Source organism: Rhinolophus hipposideros, assembly GCF_964194185.1.
Source record: "Rhinolophus hipposideros genome assembly, chromosome: 4".
In the NCBI taxonomy this organism is placed as follows: domain Eukaryota; kingdom Metazoa; phylum Chordata; class Mammalia; order Chiroptera; family Rhinolophidae; genus Rhinolophus; species Rhinolophus hipposideros.
In genome coordinates this window covers 28,282,742-28,300,858 of record NC_138050.1, presented here as the reverse complement: position 1 = coordinate 28,300,858, position 18,117 = coordinate 28,282,742, and the positions used below count along the sequence as shown (strand labels likewise).

Genomic DNA, 18,117 nt, shown 5'->3' with positions numbered 1-18,117 from the left:
CGGATGTTTACCAGTTAAAGAGATTTAGAATCACAACTATCTTGTCAATGTGTTTAAGTTTCAAGTGTGTCTCTGCATGCAGTTGTAGCATATTTTCTCTTACTTAAATTTAGTGTCATGATTCCTTGAACTACTGGCTTCTTTTAAAAGCTCTTAATTGTGGAAATTAACATTTTCTTCACCTAAATACCTAACATCTAATTGGAACTCAGCTACTCGAAAATCTCACCTGACCAGAAATGCAAAGAAATGGAGGTATTAGGTCAAAAAGACGTTCGAGAGACCAAAACTAATATAGCTAATAAAATTAGCTCAGAGAATAGTCTTTGCTCAGAACCTTTCTCTTCTTACCGAAATTACAGTAATAACAAAATAACCTGAGCTGTTTGATGCGAAACAGTAATAAGAAGTAAAAGTTAACAGCATAACAAGGATGGAAAATGAAAAACTTATCTTAAAAGTTATACCTGTACTTGAACTGCTCATGTAATTCAACATGCTTATCAGTGCTACATTCAGATCACTTTCTTACCATTTAATACTTGCGTAATCTTGAATTTACTTAACATCTCTCAGTAAAAATGTTTCTATCAGTAAAATAGAGAAATCTCTTCTGAAAGAAATGTTGTGAAAATAAAATAAAATGATATGTACAAAACATCTTGCATAGTTTAGGGCTGAAAAACGATAAATAATAATAGTAATATTAAGCATTGTCCTGTCCAGCCTTAGATTGGGGTTACTTAGCCCTCAACAGCTCCTGAATAAATTATTACATTGTAACACAGAACAAAGTAACCGATGCTCCTGATGATCTTCTATTACCAAGAAATTAAATTTAATATACTCATTCAATAAGCTTTCAATAAACATTTATTGAATAACTATTATTTTTTCACCATTTTTAACCATTTTTTAACCATTTTTGTGGTTAGTTGTGGTAAATAAGGATGAATAAGAAGACACAGTTGTGAGCTGATAGAACTTGTCCCCCTAGGGAGGGAGAGAGAACTGTAAACAAATGATTATAGTGGAATACAGCAAGTACTGTAACAGAAACGTGTACCAGGTACTATGGAAGTGTACAAGAAGCAGCCAGCTCTGGAGTAGCCAGCTCTGCCTGAGACAATCAGTTAAGCCTTCAGAGAAGAAATGCCATGCATGGGGGCTCATGAAATATTTGTGAGAGGCTAAGAAGCATAAGTAGTACCAACTAAATGAAAATGTTTGCGCATAGGTACGCAGTTGGAAAGGTATAAGTGGAAAAGAGAAATAGAGTAGAGACGGGATCATGAAGGGTCTGGTAAAAACATACTATGGAAATCGGACTCTCCCCCAAAGAACAAGATGAAGATTTCATGCAGGGATGTGCCATGCTCAGAATTATGATTCAGAATGACAACTGTGATGATAGTGTGAAGGTAAGACAGAAGGCAGGTTATAAGGTTGATGAAACTCTCTAGGTGCGAGATGAAAAGAGTCTGAACTTAGGAACAGAGGAAGGGGAGGTGAGGGAGTGGATAATTCATTTTAAACCTATTTCAATTATATTTGTGTTTTTTTTTAATTAAAAGTTCTTAAAAGACTAAATTCTTTGCGATCAAGAAAATCTGACTCTCCTGATGGAACTATTTTTGGTGATTTTGAGTTCCTCAGGTTTTAGTGTTATGTAATTCATGGCACGATGATAGGGTAATTATCTCTGATAAAGTTTGAAATAATATTTTAGGTATTTTGATAACGGACCAACTTTTTTCTTTCTTATGATAAATTTGTACTTAGTTCTGATTAATGTGTAATAAAAAAGAATTCAGTAAAAAATAAAGTGTAAGCTACACTCTACTCAGTAATGTTTGACAGCTTTGCCTAGGACAACAAAACTCTTGTATGCAGCCCTTCACTGCTTTAACTGGGCTTTCAAAAAGGTTAGCTCTTGTACTGTGTTTAATAAAATTCTTCCTATTATTAAACAATACTTGTTCAAATATTTAAGCAAAAATTCCATTTTAATGGAGTTGATATAAAATACATCACAAGGAAAATATTGGCCATAAAGTTAAGAAATATAAACTATAAATCTTTGGGTTTTGTTTTAACATTTTAGGGGAAGTGATTAGTCTAAACCAGCAGCAACAGAACTAGGAAAACTTGAATAACCTTCAAGTAAACATACTTAGGCACTTGTTAAAACAAACATCATTCCCACTGTAAAAACTGAGGTTGGCAAGTCTCTCCTCTTAATAGCTTAAAAACAATTTGAAAAGTAGCAGAATAGTAGCTTCTTTACAAAGAGACTAATCATCATCATTAAAAGATCCTTAAAAGCAAATACAGAATGGTGAGCCAGCCAGCCTGATTGCCTTAATTTTTAATGAAGGAATAGCTCCATAGATATCAACGTATGAAACAAATTTATGAAGGGACATCTACTATCATTAAAAAGTAAATAATTTTAAATTTCATCTTCATTTTGATGACCTACAGAGGAAATAATATTTGAAAACAAAAAGAAGTAAATATGATAAAGTGATATATAAAAATCTGTCAGTAATAAAACAAGCAGGGATGGCTGTCAGAAAATAGCCAAATGGCTTTTTCCACCTCCATCAAGGTCATTTTACTGATGATGGGCTCAATAAGATGATAATGCATTTAACCACTTTCCTTGCATCTGACTTCCACCTCACAAATGGCCTTGTTTAACTACCCTGGCCTTTCAGCATTTCCCTGAACAAAGATAATTAAGGAGATGTACTGCCCCCTACTATCACAGGAATTGAAAGACAAACTTTTAAGAGCACAGCCAGGTGTCTACTTCACTAATGTACAACTTTTAAGTAGGAGATAAAACTAAATAATTATAAAAGGTTAACAATGTCAAATTTGTCATATGTGGTAATTTTGTTTTATTTACAAGAAAAAGCATAAAAAGACTTCCAGAGTACATTTTACAGGTCTCTCTCTCTCTCTCTCTCTCTCTCTCTCTCTCTCTCTCTCTCTCTCTCTCTCTCTCTAGACAGCAGATCCTCTCTGCCTGCTGGAAATAGTTTACAACTATGGGGGGACAAAGTGCTCTGCAGAAACTAATATGAAAAAAAAATCACTGAAACTCCCACATACCATTTTAACTTGAAAAAAATTTAGGTTGATATATATAAATAGAAATACTGAAGTGTTTTCTCTACATTAGTTCTATTAGTCATTTTGATATGCTCTATAATCCATTCTGCCTTCTAAATGAATAAAACAAAATGTTTATGTGAAACAGTATTTAATATCAAGAGAGGGGAATAACAATACGAGAAAAACTCTCTTTCTTTTAAATACTATAGTAGGTGGTTTCCCAAATCTATTATTTAGATGTCATGTGCCCTGAAATATCTATACTTTTCAATTATTATCCTTCCCTTGTGAAATGAATTTACCATCAGTAACATCTATACCATAAATTGTTTCTGGGATTATCAAATAGGTAGCTGTTTTCACCCTACTGTAATAAAAATTAAGAGTAGGTATTTCAAAACTTAAACATGGAATTTGTTACTTAGGTAGGTTTGTAACTAAAATCAACATATAAACATCAATTTTAAAATGACTTGTTTCTTAAATATGAAATGCATACACCATTTCAAACCTGCTAAAAATAAATCAAATAATTTTTTCACATCCAATTGGGACACGTCAAAAAAACAAACAATACATTCCTAATATCTAATATGTAAACTGAGACTTCAATTCAGGTTAAAAGGGCTGAGACATAAATGAATAAAACAGTAACTTTTCATTTTAGACAAGACTACAATAAGAGTTATACAAATTTCACTCATTTTATATTGCCCATTATTAGAGAAATGTGTAATGCCAAACAACCCGATAAATATAATGGGTAAATATAATGAATTTCTAATGTAAAATCTCTCTCAGAAGAATTTTTGCTTTAATATGTGCAACGTTTGAGGGTATGGAATCACTTCTTAGCCAAAATCGCATTTTGGATTGATAACTTAATATCCATAAATCTGTGCCTTTAGACTTGTCCAGATCAATGTAACATAGCAAAAATCTTGCTAATAATCCTAATCTAAACCTTTGGGAACCCTCTTGCTCCTCTCTCCTATTCCTCTAACAGGATGATTCCCCTTATCCTTTCATTCCTTTCTTTCTGCGGGTAAGTTCCACAATCTGTATTTGTGACTGCTGTTGGATTAGCCAAGAACTAGGTCACTGTAAGATCTAAGTCATAAACATCTAATAGTTGTGACTTAGGTTTTTAGCCATAACTATTTAAAAGGTCTGGTCTAATTCAGAAGGGTACAGCTTACTTTAGGGTCAAAAACCAAACCAAACCAAAAAAAAAAAAAAAAAAAAAAACCCACTACTGCCCCTAATTTACTTATTTTTCTCACTGTGATATATCAACCTGTATCCTTCATAATACCAAATTCACAATATCCAAACATCTGTAAGGAAAAATATCCTATTTTTTCAAGTGTGTAGTGCTAAAGCACTCATATCTAAGATAAGACAGAGTAATTACAGCCATACTTTAAACTATATATGCATGTATGTTACATGTAAATATACTTGCACAAAGACGGAGTAAGAAATCCATAGTAAAGCAGTAACACACCACGTTAGTGGAGAATCTAAACTTTTCTAAAATGAGGGGAAAGTTAATAAAAATGACTCATTTAGTTAAAAATTTCAAACAAATAACTGCCACTTAGCATTTACATTTGGATTACTAGAAAGGTCGTTTGTTCAAAATCTTTATTCACAATTGTTTAAAGTCTAGAAAACAAAGTAAATTATAAACATAAAGAGACTGGTGTTCCAAATCCCAATCTCTTAATTGCTGATCAGAGCTGAAAATAGATCTTTGTTTCTCCACTAATTGAATGAGTCTTGTTAAACCTTTTGAAATGCACTTTAGAAAATGTGAGAATACAGCTTAGAACAGGTTCTTTAATTTGGGTCATTTTCTGTTACTTGCAGTAGTGACGGGTGCTTAGCAACGCTGTTCTGGTGGCCCTTTTAAGGAAATGAATACCTGGAATACAGCATTTTAATCTATTTTATGGCATTAATTATCAAGATCACTGTATTTAGACAGTGCCTCCTTTGCCACTCTCCTTTTTATGAAAGAAAGGCATCCCGTAATAAATTGAATGTATTATTTCAGATGACAGAAGATCCAGTACACCTCCTTACCAAGTTAAAAAAAAAATGCAAGGACATTAAAAAGTAACTGTAAATAGAGGGCACAGAAAGGGTTAGTTTAAATGTTTAGACAAGGATCTTACACTGAAAATCAGTGTTCAGACATCTGTAAGAGTCCATGTTAACTCGCTTTTCTTTCACTAAATCTTTGAGGAGAATTAAATTCTATTATGCCACACACAAGGCCACTGATATCTAAGAAATGTGATGTGACACAGCCGGAATGTGGTAAGATTTTATTTGGTTAAAATTTGCTGAATATTTTAAATATTGATTCTATGAAAGAGGACTTGCACGTGAGAAATGTTAACAAGACTATCACTGATACAATGACCAAGTTATTCACTTCATATTTATTTTAATGTGCTCAAATGATTAACTACCAGGAAGACAAGGAAACAAGGTAAAATATGGAGCTACTGAGCATTTTTTTAAAAGAAAATCAGAGTATACTCTGTAAATATGCCCCGTCACATGTTATTAATAATCAGTACAACAGGTTTAGGAAACTGGTAATTAAAACTATTTGGGATAGTTGCTATATTTTTCTGATCTCAATTATTATTGTTAAAAGTACAACTAAGTTTTTCTTCATAATCACATAATTCATTTTAGATTGCACTTCCTAAAGAAGGAAAGTTATGCTCTTACCATATCACCATTCTTCTCTATCTTCACAGCTAATAGAGATCAAGTGACTCCCTCTTTGTCTAGAACGTATCCTAACTTCAGTCTTTAATGGCCCATTTTTTAAAGCTTTTAAGACTTAGCCTCCAAAGATGAGAAAGGAACCAGTTAACCACCTGCAACCATATATTTTTTTAAAGTTTCAGTGTACTGATTAATGTATAATTGACATCTCTTTAAATATATTTTATACTTGATTTTAAATGTCATCTAATTGTGTAAATCACAGTATAAAATGGGATAACACCAAAATTTCTCAAGTGTTTTAACCTCTTAAAACAGATGGACTCTACTTGGGATTTTGGAGTTTTGAATACTTGAGTTGTATTTTAATGCCTGGAAATCGCTGAAAAAAACAAAATGTGTGGCACAGACTGTGTATGCGGCACTAAAATATTCTCCTCATGAGAGGGAGGGCTTAATAAGTTAGCTGTATTTCTAAAATGCCTCCTCTGGATAGTTTCAATCTTTTCTTAAGGACTACTTTAACAATTAGCACACAGAGGTCACTGGATGGCTCTCTGAAACATTTTAAACCAGAGAACAAAAGGTTTATTTAAAAAATGAAAACCTTGGCTTGTCCAACTCCAGACGTGAATCTGCTTTCAATTACTGAAAGTATTTCCACTTCAGTGGAAGGGGATCAAATCTTCAACTACACCATCTTAAGGCACTGAAGTTGATTATATTAGGCTTTCAGAAGACAGAATGACTTTGTGACACAGGCACATATATTTTGTACATATCATTTATGAGATATTCCAGAAAGATAGAGACGCCAGCAGAGGAGAGGGAGGAAATGGGACTTCTCATTCTGACATTGCCACAGATCTTTGTTTTATTTTATTAAAACGCACATAAATGGTAAAATTATTTTTGCTTTAACAGATCGTGTACAAGTTTTTCCAAATCGTTCCCAACTATTTTCCACAGGACTAACCTGCATGGATGCACGCGGCAAAGTTGGATTTCTTTTACAGACTGCTCAGTAAAACCTGACAAAAATCACACACTAAGTATTTCGCAGGAGAAAAAACTCATTTAATTAGCAAGATTATTTTGTAACTTTTCCCCCATTAAGCAATTAGTAGGATACATTTTAATGAATGGCACCGAAGAGCTGATTAATTTCAGCTCCATGCAGGTTTTTAAACGTAGCAGATACGTAGCAGATACAAAGTATCGAAAATCACGACCGCTAAGATTTGCTCCCAACGAATTCAACAAGACGCATCGCAAAAGTCACAGAATGCAGGAAAAGACGGCTTTACCTCCTGGATTAGGGCTGTATACTACTACTACTAAAAATAAAAAATAAAAAATAAAAAAAATACACTGATTAAAAATCCCGGGAACAAAAGACTCCATTCAGCCCGCGGCTCCCTGCAGCACTCCGAGTGACCAAGAAAGTTCAGCCAGTCTCGCTTCTAAATCCTTAAATCTGGCCCCTCAGGGGTTAAGACGCCACCTCATTTCAGATGCTAATGTGGCCGCGGCACCGTTTCTAACCGGCGCGGAGCCTCCTCCCAGTCCGACCGCACCGGGGAGACGCGCCGGGCGCCCACCGCCGCCACCACCGCCGCCACCACCGCCACCACCGCCACCACCGCCACCGCCGTCCCGACGGCGAGCGAGCCACCCGGCCTCCGCGAGGAGCCGCGCTCCGCCCGCCCAGGCCGCGGCGCCCTCCCGCCCGCCCGCCCGCTCACCCACCTGGCCGCGGCGCGCCCTCGCGGTGGCCGTGCGGAGCCGAGCCCGGCGCTGCCAAGTTGCCTGGCTCTGCAGCGTCTCGTGTTACAGCGCCGGGCTCGGGGCTCGGGCTGCGGGCGGCAGCCAGACATGATAGGCTGAGGCTCGTCTGTTTACACCCGGCCGCGGAGGGGGCGGCGGCGGCGCTTAACCCCTTCGCGCCCGGCCGCCGCCGCCCCGCGCGCCCTGCGCCCCGCGGCCCCCGCTCCAGGCCCCGGCATGGGACCCGTCCTTACACACACCCACCCCTCCACACACACACACGCGCGCGCGCGCGCATTGTGACCCCTCCACACACACACACACACACACACACAGCCCACGCGCGCGCGCGCCACGGCGTGTATTTTAACAGCTATGCCCCAAACGAAGAGTGTGAAAACTGCACCAGAAACTGGTTCCGGACAGGCTTTTTCAGACCCTGATCGGAGGTATTACACACAGACACACACGCGCGCGCACACACACACACACACACACACGCAGGCACACACACCGTAAAACATCAATATCCTCTAATGTGGTTTTTTTCAGGTTGCTGTCGGTTTTCAAAACAGATGTTCTCGGTGTAAGCACTCCTTTCCTGTGCTCACAAAAGGACCTCTTTCCCCCGCACGTGAATGAAGTCGACCCCCGGATCTGCCACCATTCCTGCACCGCACAGCTGAGATGTTGACTTAAACCAAACCAGAGAGGTGGCCATACCCCCTGCTTTGAGCCAGACCAAGTCCGCGAGCTCGCGGGACACGCTGCTTGGGAAGCGTGCGGAGGGAGGGGTCGCTGACCCCAGACCTGAAATCCCGCGCGGCGGGAAGTGCGTGTGTGTGTGTGTGTGTGTGTGTGTGTGTGTGTGTGTGTGTGTGTCTCGCTTGTGCACACATCTGGGATCGGCGCAGCCCCGCTCGCCCTCCGCCTGGGCTGCAAGGCTCCCCACTTTAGTCGGGCCCGGGGCCGACCAGACCGTGGCGGGGTCAGCTCTGCGTCCCCCTTGGTCTCGCTGCAGTTGCAAACCTTCGTCAACTCTAAGGAGAGAGCCAGGCCCGCACTCCGCCATCCCGCTGGAGGCAAGAAGGTCCCTGGGGTTGAGGCACGTGGTCAAGTGGTCTGAGCTAAGTCGAAATGATGTGTGCCAAGGCTTGGACAACTCCGATATGCAAGAATTAATGTGGTGTTCTTTACTTTGAAACACGAGTAAAAAAGTAGAAGCTTTGCTTTTAAATAATAGATACTTCAAGATCGCGACACTTAAATTATTATATAAAAATTGTCATTTTTGTCCCCTCTAGATCCACTTTTATCATTATTTTGCATTGCCTCCAGGCCAACGTCCCTTCTTGCTTTAATTTCTCTTCTTTTCTGGGACATTTGATCCCCTTCAGCTTCTTCCTCCATTAATTGAATGTTCGCAAATCTTTAGCTTTCACCAGTGTTTTCTTCCAATTCCTAGAAACCCCTCAAGTATTTTTATAAATAAATAAACAAGAAACACTGTACATCACAATACTGATATTCATCAGCATATCTTTATGTCATTAGCTGTCATTCCACATTTGAACTATCATCTAAATATAGGCTTAGAACAAACCAAAAATTTAATACTTTAAAAAAGGATTAGTGTTTTCCCTTTATCAATAAGATCAACTGAAGACTATGTACTTTCCTCATTCCCAATTCAAAACAGTAATTTCCTTTTCCTCTTCACCATACTACCTTTACGTTGAATTTTGTCTCTTTTTACATCTAATGCTACAGTTACATGAATATAGCTCATCTACCTCTTGGTAGATACTTTACCTTCTCAGTTTTCATTACCATCTAACACGTCCATCATCAAACATGGAAACACCTGATATTACTACTCAGTGTTTAAGCAAAGTCTCTACACCTTAGTGTTTTTTGTTTTTATTTTTTTGTTTTAGTTAATAACAATGGCTCTTTGAAAATTGTAACTCACAAACACATTCTATTATAATATGATTATCATAACCTTAGTGTCTACTCTTCCCCAAATGATCAATATATTCCTTCGTTAATTAGGGTATTATTAAGATATCATAGAAATTATTTAAACATTCCTTTGACACAGACTAAATTTCAAAGTTATTTCAGGGTTTTGAAATTCTCTTTAGTAAAACTGGGTCAAAAAAATAGAACAACAGATAATTTGTGAGGCACCAAAAGACTTCTAAGTTCTTAAGCAAATAATCTTCCTAAATAATAATAGTTTGAAAAGGATCATTTAACGGATCATTGCGATGTGTGTGACTCTTGTAGGGACAGGGGTTGCCTAAAGTAGTTGTAAATAAACACTATGTAACTATTCCGTCCAGATTATGAAGAAGATATTTAACTGGAATTTTAGAAGAATTAAATAGGTAAAACATTGCAGTTAGAAGTTGCCAGGACCTGGGGGCTCGTCTATACTTCAGATACGTACCCCTGATTTTTGTTGACACAGTTAGTACATCTAAATTTGGACTAAAACATTAAAAGACAGAAAGATGAACACTCTAATGGAAGAATGAAAGGCTTCAAAATCTTAAATCACTGTTTGGGTCAAGACGAACGTCTCAGCAAGACTGGTATTTGGCGTGCTCATTTCCCTAGACAAATGCTATGTAAATTGGTCACTGATGGATAGCATTTATTAAAATGCCAATTTAAAATGCTAATTAAGCAATGCCCATCTATAAATATCAGATACAGGTTAGGTAAATTTTTATACTAGATTATATTGGAATATTCCACATGTCTATCTAGTTCTTTCCTGAATACAAGACTAATTATTTTCAAATTGGACAAAGACAGTATCCCTTGAGAATAATCAAGGGCTTACTTTGAACACAGCTGAGTAGCGGCAGCAGCCATGGGGAGGAAGAAAGAGAGACCGCCAAATAGTAAAGGATGGTTTCCACATATATTTGCCCAAGAAAAGACACCAGGTTTTGTGGCCAATCCCATCCATACATTAAATCACTGCCATCTTTTAAATATAGGAATCCACTAAAGAGTTCTATAAAGACATATATATATAATATATATATATATATATATATATATATATATATATATATATATATATAAATATATATAGTAAGGCACAATTTAAACTTCTATTGTTGTATACTATAGTTTGCCATACTGATGATGTAAAGAATAATTAGCTTCATGGATAATGCCTTCTATAACTTAAGCATTTGTTGTCTAAGATATGCATTATTCCCCGCAGTTCTGTGAGCAGACACCATCAAATATGTTGAAGTATGTGGCTATTTTATGTTGTGAATAAATAACCACATGACATCATACTTGTGCTATTAAATGAATTTTACTTATAACTGAATTCAGTCCTTTAGGCATAAAAGCCTAACAACTGTACACCACAACGAAGATTTTTAAAAATGCATGAACCAAACCAAATCAAAGCAAATTGTATTTTTAAAAAAAGGATGTTCACGAATAAGCTGTTACTTCAAACTGGTACCAACTTAGCTTTAATATTAACAGCTCCTCTGACCTTTTGCTTAGGCCAAAACCTTGAAGAATACTCAGAGTTTAATTAAATCTAGGATGATCATCTTTCCTGCTAATGATTAAGTACCAACTCCATATTGGCAGAGATGCTATTACAAAATCGAAATCAAACGCATTTATCTGTACGAAATGTATAACACAAACACTGAGCACTTCATATGACTGTCACTATCCCAAGCAGTTGACACATACCATTTTCATTATTTCTCTAACTACTTCGCTTCGTCTCGGTAGTTAAAACTGGTATGAGGAGTGTAGTTTACTTTCTAAATCAAATATATCAGGATAAGCCACCCCAAAGATTTGAAAACATAATATTCTGTTTTTAAAATTGGTAATTTGTTGACTTGGGAGGGGAAATAAAAGAGGCACAGCACGTGATTTCTCCTGTGTTTTGAAGTTACCATACAAATTAAGGTAATAAGTAGTACACATATTAGTCTTCTCTGTAAGCTAGAATCTCATAGAGCAATGAAATAGTTAACATTCCTGAACACCTAATTTAGGGATTAGGTTATGTGTGTGTGTATGTGCGTACCTAGGGTGCCAAAAAAATGTATACACATGACTTACATTCATCTTTTGTTATCGGTATATATTGAATATTACAATTTTAACACAGTTTTTTCCTTTCTTAAAATAGGTATACATTTTTTGGCACCCTCTGTACACACATACACACACACATACATGTGTCACTCTATAATTTAGTTGATCTAAATGAACTTTGTTAAAAATTATACATTTATTTAGAAACATTTTTTCATTTTCAAATAACAAATATGTCAAAAAAAACTGTTTATGTCACCAAAATTACAGTGCACTCACACCAATTGGTACATATTAATTGTACAATTAGTATAGTTACATGCTGTTAATAAAATTTTAGATTTTACCTTCTGTTTCGCAGTGTTATTTTGTCAGCAGCATGAAAGTCTCTAACAGCTACATGGACTCTGTTATAAGCTGACATAAAACTGTATTTAAAAATCACATTTCTGGGCCCTTTTTCCAATAAAGTTCAATTATCATTTACACTGGTACAGAAGTAAAGGTTTGAAAAAAATACAAGGCTTGTAATAAAGACCAATTCATAATTTTTCACAGATGTCTACAGTAAATCTAAAAGGCTAGTATGATATCTAGGTGATTCTTTGATTTAACCCACTGAAAAATCCACCCACAATATAGCTATTTATTTCACAAGTCTCTGAAATCATTTCTAAAAGATAAGGTCTCTTTATTTTTGAAGGTGTTAAATTATTTCACCAAAAACTCAAACGCCTTCTGAAACCTGATACTTGATGAAGACCTAAGACTTTCTTTAGAGCTCTAACCATGTTTGTTATGTGTCAAAAGAACTGCTTCTTATTTTTGTCCTAATTCGGATGACCTTGGGCACTAGCATGCTGGGTCCTCCACAGCCCGGGAAGGCAGGGAGGAGGAAGCAGGATCTTGGATGTGTGATAAGGTCTGGACTCCTTGTAGGGGGCAATCAAGCAATGCACTGCATCCAAAAGGCTTAGTGAGCTTCAGCTCTATGCTGGAGAGTATCCAAGTGGGAGGGAAGGGGGTAAGGAAGGGAGTCCATTCTTCCCTGGTGGTGAGACCAAGGCAGGGGCAGGAGGGCGGAGCTTCAAGAGAAATCCAGATGGCTAGCAAGCATTAACTGGAGGTAGACATGCCAGGAACTGGGTACACACTAAGAACTGAGGACCCAAGTCAAGCCACCAGGTATCCAACGGCATGTTAGAAGGGAGTCAGCAGTAGAATGGCGCATTGAACCATTGAAGCCTTGTTCTTTGAATAGACCTCCATGACTGGGAAGCCTGGGGTGGGGCGGGCAAGATAGAGCCAGCAATCATCTCTGGCAGGTTGAATGCAAGGTCTGCAAGCAGTAAGATCAATTCCCACTCCCACCCAGGGATGGCAGTGTTTGTCCATGCTTGGCAACTTATTGGGGTTCAACTTAATTTAGGTTTTGAAAATAAGAATACATTTTGGGGTTGGGGGTGTCCTTTGAATGGATTCCTTGACAGTCCATGTTTAATGTGATACATAAAAATGATTGAATTGTTTTAATTATGGAGCAATTTCTTCAGTCTGAACTAATTGCTTCCAACTATCATTCTACTTACCTACCCCCAAAGCATATTTTAGTGTTAGTTCTCAAAAACAACCCTCAGTTAAATGTCAAAAAGTTAGGCAATATAGCTTTGAAATAAACATATTACTATAAATGTTTTTTTGTTTGTTTTTTGTTTTTAATTTGTTCAGACACCAAGAATTAGTTATCCACTGATGGCTAGTGATAAAGTGAGGTTGTCAGGTGGGTAGCTGTCTAAAGAAGCAATAGCTATCCACAGGTCAAATCCTATATGCAGTAGACAGAACACAGAAATCACACAAACTTGTGTAATCACCCTTTAAAATGTATAATATCAAATTTGCAAAAAAAAATCCACATGTATTAAGATTATCTTTTTTTTTTTTAACAAATAGTTTATTTAGCAAGTCTTCACTGACAAAAGAATCTGGATAATCAATAATGTATTAATTCCAGGTGTTTTCATGACATAGTCACATGGTATGAGTTTTAAATTTTTTTTCTATTTTGTGAGCATATTTTTATATGTCATTTTGGATGTAAGTTATGCTTGATACCTCTGCTTTCTACCTGGCCAATTTCTGCTTGCTCATGACTTGGCTTGGAAGCCTGTTCCTCCATTGGTCTTTCCTGATCCATTAAGAATAGTTTAAGGGTTCCTCTTTTGTGTTCCCACTGAACTCTGTGTATCTCCTTTTCTAACATTCATGACACTATATTGTGTTGCCCAATTACTTGTCTGTAACTCCTTCCAGATCATGAACACATGAGATCAGGGAGCATTTCTTTACTCATTTCCTAGCACATAGCATACTATCTTACTAAAAAGATAATGACTAGTTACAGGTTTGGGGATGGGTAGATGGCTGGATCGTTGGAAATGAAAAGTCCGTAGTGAAGAAACAATTCAAGCATTTCTATTTAGCACACTATTCTGTAATTATTTCTCTCTCTCACCCCAACCTAAACAACTTTTTTTATGGCAGAGATTGTGACTTTATGGCACCTACCACTATTGATAGTTTGAGGTCACTATTTTTTAAAACTATAAACGTATATTTTTTCATTATAAAATCATAGGATTGATTATAAAACTGAACATAAACTTAAAACATGATCTAATTTGGTCATAACCTTCTGGATCTCCAGACAGATGAATCTATTTGTTAAAAAAAAAAAAAAAAAGTCATACCATGCGATGTCCTTTTCAAGTAATACAGTACAATATTTTATGTTGTTTACTGAAGCCAATTCTATTAATATATTGACAGTCTCTAACTTAAATCTCTAAAGCCACAATTTACACCCAAATACTCTTGTTCAGTCTTTACTAGAAAGAAGGAGCAGCTGGTCACCATTTTCTCAACAAGGACTCTACATATCTCAAAGATGATTATTCTTAAATCTTCCCTTAAGATCCACACTGTTGTGCCAAATAATCTCAATTATGAGTATTTTATTTAATTTTAGCATTTCCTCATGGGTCTATTTTCATCTCTTTCATTATCTTAATGGCATTTCTCCGAACCTCTTTTGTAGCATACTGGGGAGAGGTGAAGCTGAGAACCACAGCCTCTGGGTTATTAGGTTATAAATGTAGAGATTTAGGCCCAGGAATGGAAGAAAGTTCTATAAGAATACAAAGAGAGGGAATAAATGGGCCAGCGAGGAGCTTAGAAATGGAAAGAAGGGATTTAATTCTGTAATAGTGTGCATTTACTAACCCATTCGATACAGTGACATGTATGAAAGTAGATGAGTGAATATTAAGAGACGAGAGGCGAGGAGTAAATCAAGAGTGCAAAGGATCAAGCCTGAATCTTGGGGGGTGCTTGCATACAGGGGTCACAGAAGAAGTTTAGGCACCAAAGGGGGCAGAAGGCGAACACTAGGAAATTGAAAAGAACCCACAGCCTAGCCAACAAGAGATCCCCAGGGGAAAAGTTTTAAGAACTGAGGGAGGGACTAAGGTGGGTGGTGGTTAACAAAGCTACATGCCACAGACTAATACTTATGATGATTGAAGAAAAGTTCTTGAAATTGGCAGATGAAGCAATTTGTGACCGAAAGGAGAATAATTTCTAGCAGGGTAATGGGGTGAAAGTCAGATTTAATGGGGGTGGAAAAGCAAGTGGATGGTGGGGAAATGGAGACAGCTGGTCTACAAATCAGTGTTTCCCTTCCAAATTTTTAGATTTGAATTTGACTCATTTATTGAATGCCTATTATGTGTCTGAAACACCTTAGGTACTTTCACAGGAAATGCCTTCTTTAAATCTCATGGGGTAAGACTAGTTTAAAACTTCTACAGAAAATGATATTTTTCCATTTTTTAAAATACTCTGCAGGGAAAAAAATATATATATACTGGTTCTTTTAGGTGAATTTCTACCTAGGGTCTGTCTCAGTTTGTAAAAAACTACGTGTGCGTAGGTCTTGCTAGGGGCAACTTCAGCAGCTTATGGGAAATTGTGAGATACACGTTAAGTAGTATATGAGAGGAAATGAGTTCTCTAAAAAATGGATGTGGGGGATAAGGTAAGAAAACAGGCAGAGAGAGACAATTTGGTAAGGAAAGTTCCAACTGTAGTGTATTTATCTAGTCTAGGGGGCTTTCAGCTTCTGAGTTCTAGTCAAGTATCGGGGACCCTTATAGGAGAACCAGTGCAGAGGGAGTTAGGTCTTTCCAAAGATCTAGAATAATTGAAGGCAAAATAAGGACATCTATTTAATTGATGCTAAGCAAGGTGAATATAACTCCCGAGGCCATGGCAAACAGAAGATCCTGGCCACTAAGGCAAGTGTGGGGTGAAGATTTTGACACCACGCTATCTAGCTGTTTCAGAACTTACCATCTCTGTGGCAACTGGACTTCGAAATGGAAATCACTGTGAAAATATGTAGAACTATATATTATTTTTGGCCCAATGCCTTTGCAAGATTTTCAACAAAAGATTTGTACAATGTGATCATTCAAATGAATTTTAAAGATTAAGGCAGAACAAGTTGGAGTATTTTAGAATTAATTTCATAATATTACTCATTAGATCAATATATCACAGTGTCACTTTAACTACAGAATCTAAGATAGCTTTAGTCCAGATGACATAAGCAGCCGGTATAAGTAGAAAGGTTCTCATAGGTACAGGTTTGCATTAAATAACTGTACCTTTTTTGGTTGTACTCTAGAATACCTGTTGGGTAAATTTATCTTCAAGGAATTTCTGGCAGGGTTTCAGAAGGATGGTTAGAATGAGGAGTTTTCTGACTGAAAAAGAGCAGTTAGATTAGGTTGTGATTAACAGCAGTGTATGATTAGTGAGAAAGGTTCTAAATTATAGCTAAGCGTCTATTCCATAAAAAGTTTATTCTACTGCTTGGTGATTATTTCGAGCAATTTTAATACAAACAAGTAGTGTCATAATCAGTGTCAGGAAAATTCATGGCTGTAATTCAGATAAGCAGATATCTTTTTGTCCTTGCCTTGGATTACTTGAATCAGCATCACCGAAACTAATGATAAAATGGGCTCACTGCAAAACTAAAGAATCTGAAAGGTATGAAGTAGCTTCAGAGAATTCTCCACTTTTCTACAAATTCTCTAGGAATCAGGAAACCTGGGCTCTGGATAAGGCTCTTCTGATTGGCTGTATGGCTTTGCCAAATCTGAACTTATCTGGGCCTCGACTTCCCCCACCCACCCCCATGAAAAAGAAATCTTTCAGGTCCTTTGAAATCTTTAAATAGCCAGGCAGGAGTTTCTCCCAGTTTCTTTAATGTCCTAGGATACTAGTTTTTAGTTACTGGTTATTTAAATCCACTCATTTTCTTAACATTTTTCCTTTTATACCTTGGTTTTCCACTGTCCTGAATGCTTTGTTGCTGGTCCATCCACTATCAGCGTACAGATAAAGCTTTTGTTTATTTTCAAGAATGAGTCATTTCCAAATGTTACCCACCTAATGAGGATGTGATTAAAAAAACACACACAAAAAACAGTTATTTTCCTCTTTATTCTACTCCATCTATTATTACCATTCTGAGTGTTAAGATACTAGCCACATTCCAATGCATATATGAGGAGAGAGGGTCTTCCCTTTATGAGAATAGCATTGGTGGTTTTTCAGGAGTCACGAGAGGTGGCAAGGTGTGTGTGAGGTATATTATTTTGTGTGGCATCATATGTGTTGATCTTCCTAGATAAGTTTTATGTGTCTTATAGAGCCTGTCTCTTCTAATGTCTCTGTATCCCATCAACACATTCAAATAAGGTGTTCTACCAATTGGAGGCTCTTGGTAAGTGTACTCAGAACACACCGCCAGTTTCCTGCCGGAAGAGATCACATCACCAAATGTTAGGACCTAAAGGAACTCAGAGGTCACTGCTCAACCCGCTTGTCTTCTTGCAGGGCAGCTGATGAATAGGACCCTAAAGACAGGCATCTCCCCCCATTTTTCAGTGATCCTAAATATTGTTAACATGACCCCCACCCCATACTCCCTTAAGCAAAGTAGAGAGAGGTGTTTTATGATTTGCCTAAAGGCATCTGTCCGAGCAAAAGAACCACTGTTGATAGAAAATTAAAATCCCTGTGACCTTCCCAGTCAAACATGAAACTGCCCAGCCCTCTCTGCTTAGTGTGAAATTAAATATCAGTGTAATTAACAGGAGGGGGGAAATATCTACTTTTCCTGAGCTTAGAATTAAAATGTTTATAATTTTCGCTTCTTTTTTCATTTCTAAAGGATTCGAGAAGACTTCCCAAAGAGCAAAATACAAATTCACATCCCTTTTGTCTCCAGTTATGAAGAAAATAAAG

The 18,117-nt window shown here is 37.2% G+C and overlaps 1 protein-coding gene across 11 annotated transcripts in view; it reads right to left on the bottom strand.

The window, feature by feature from the left end:
• The window catches only part of TENM3 (teneurin transmembrane protein 3), a 955,259-nt gene that overhangs the window by 313,026 nt on the left and 624,116 nt on the right, over positions 1–18,117 (bottom strand). Inside the window, exon 1 of one of the 11 annotated variants that reach the window (XM_081046185.1) lies at positions 7,621–7,697. The exons of 9 other annotated variants lie outside the window; for them this stretch is intronic. The gene's annotated coding sequence lies outside the window, so the exon portion shown is untranslated. Of the gene's footprint in view, positions 1–7,620; positions 7,698–18,117 lie in introns of those variants that run through there. One more of the 11 variants, XM_081046186.1, reaches the window with a different exon arrangement.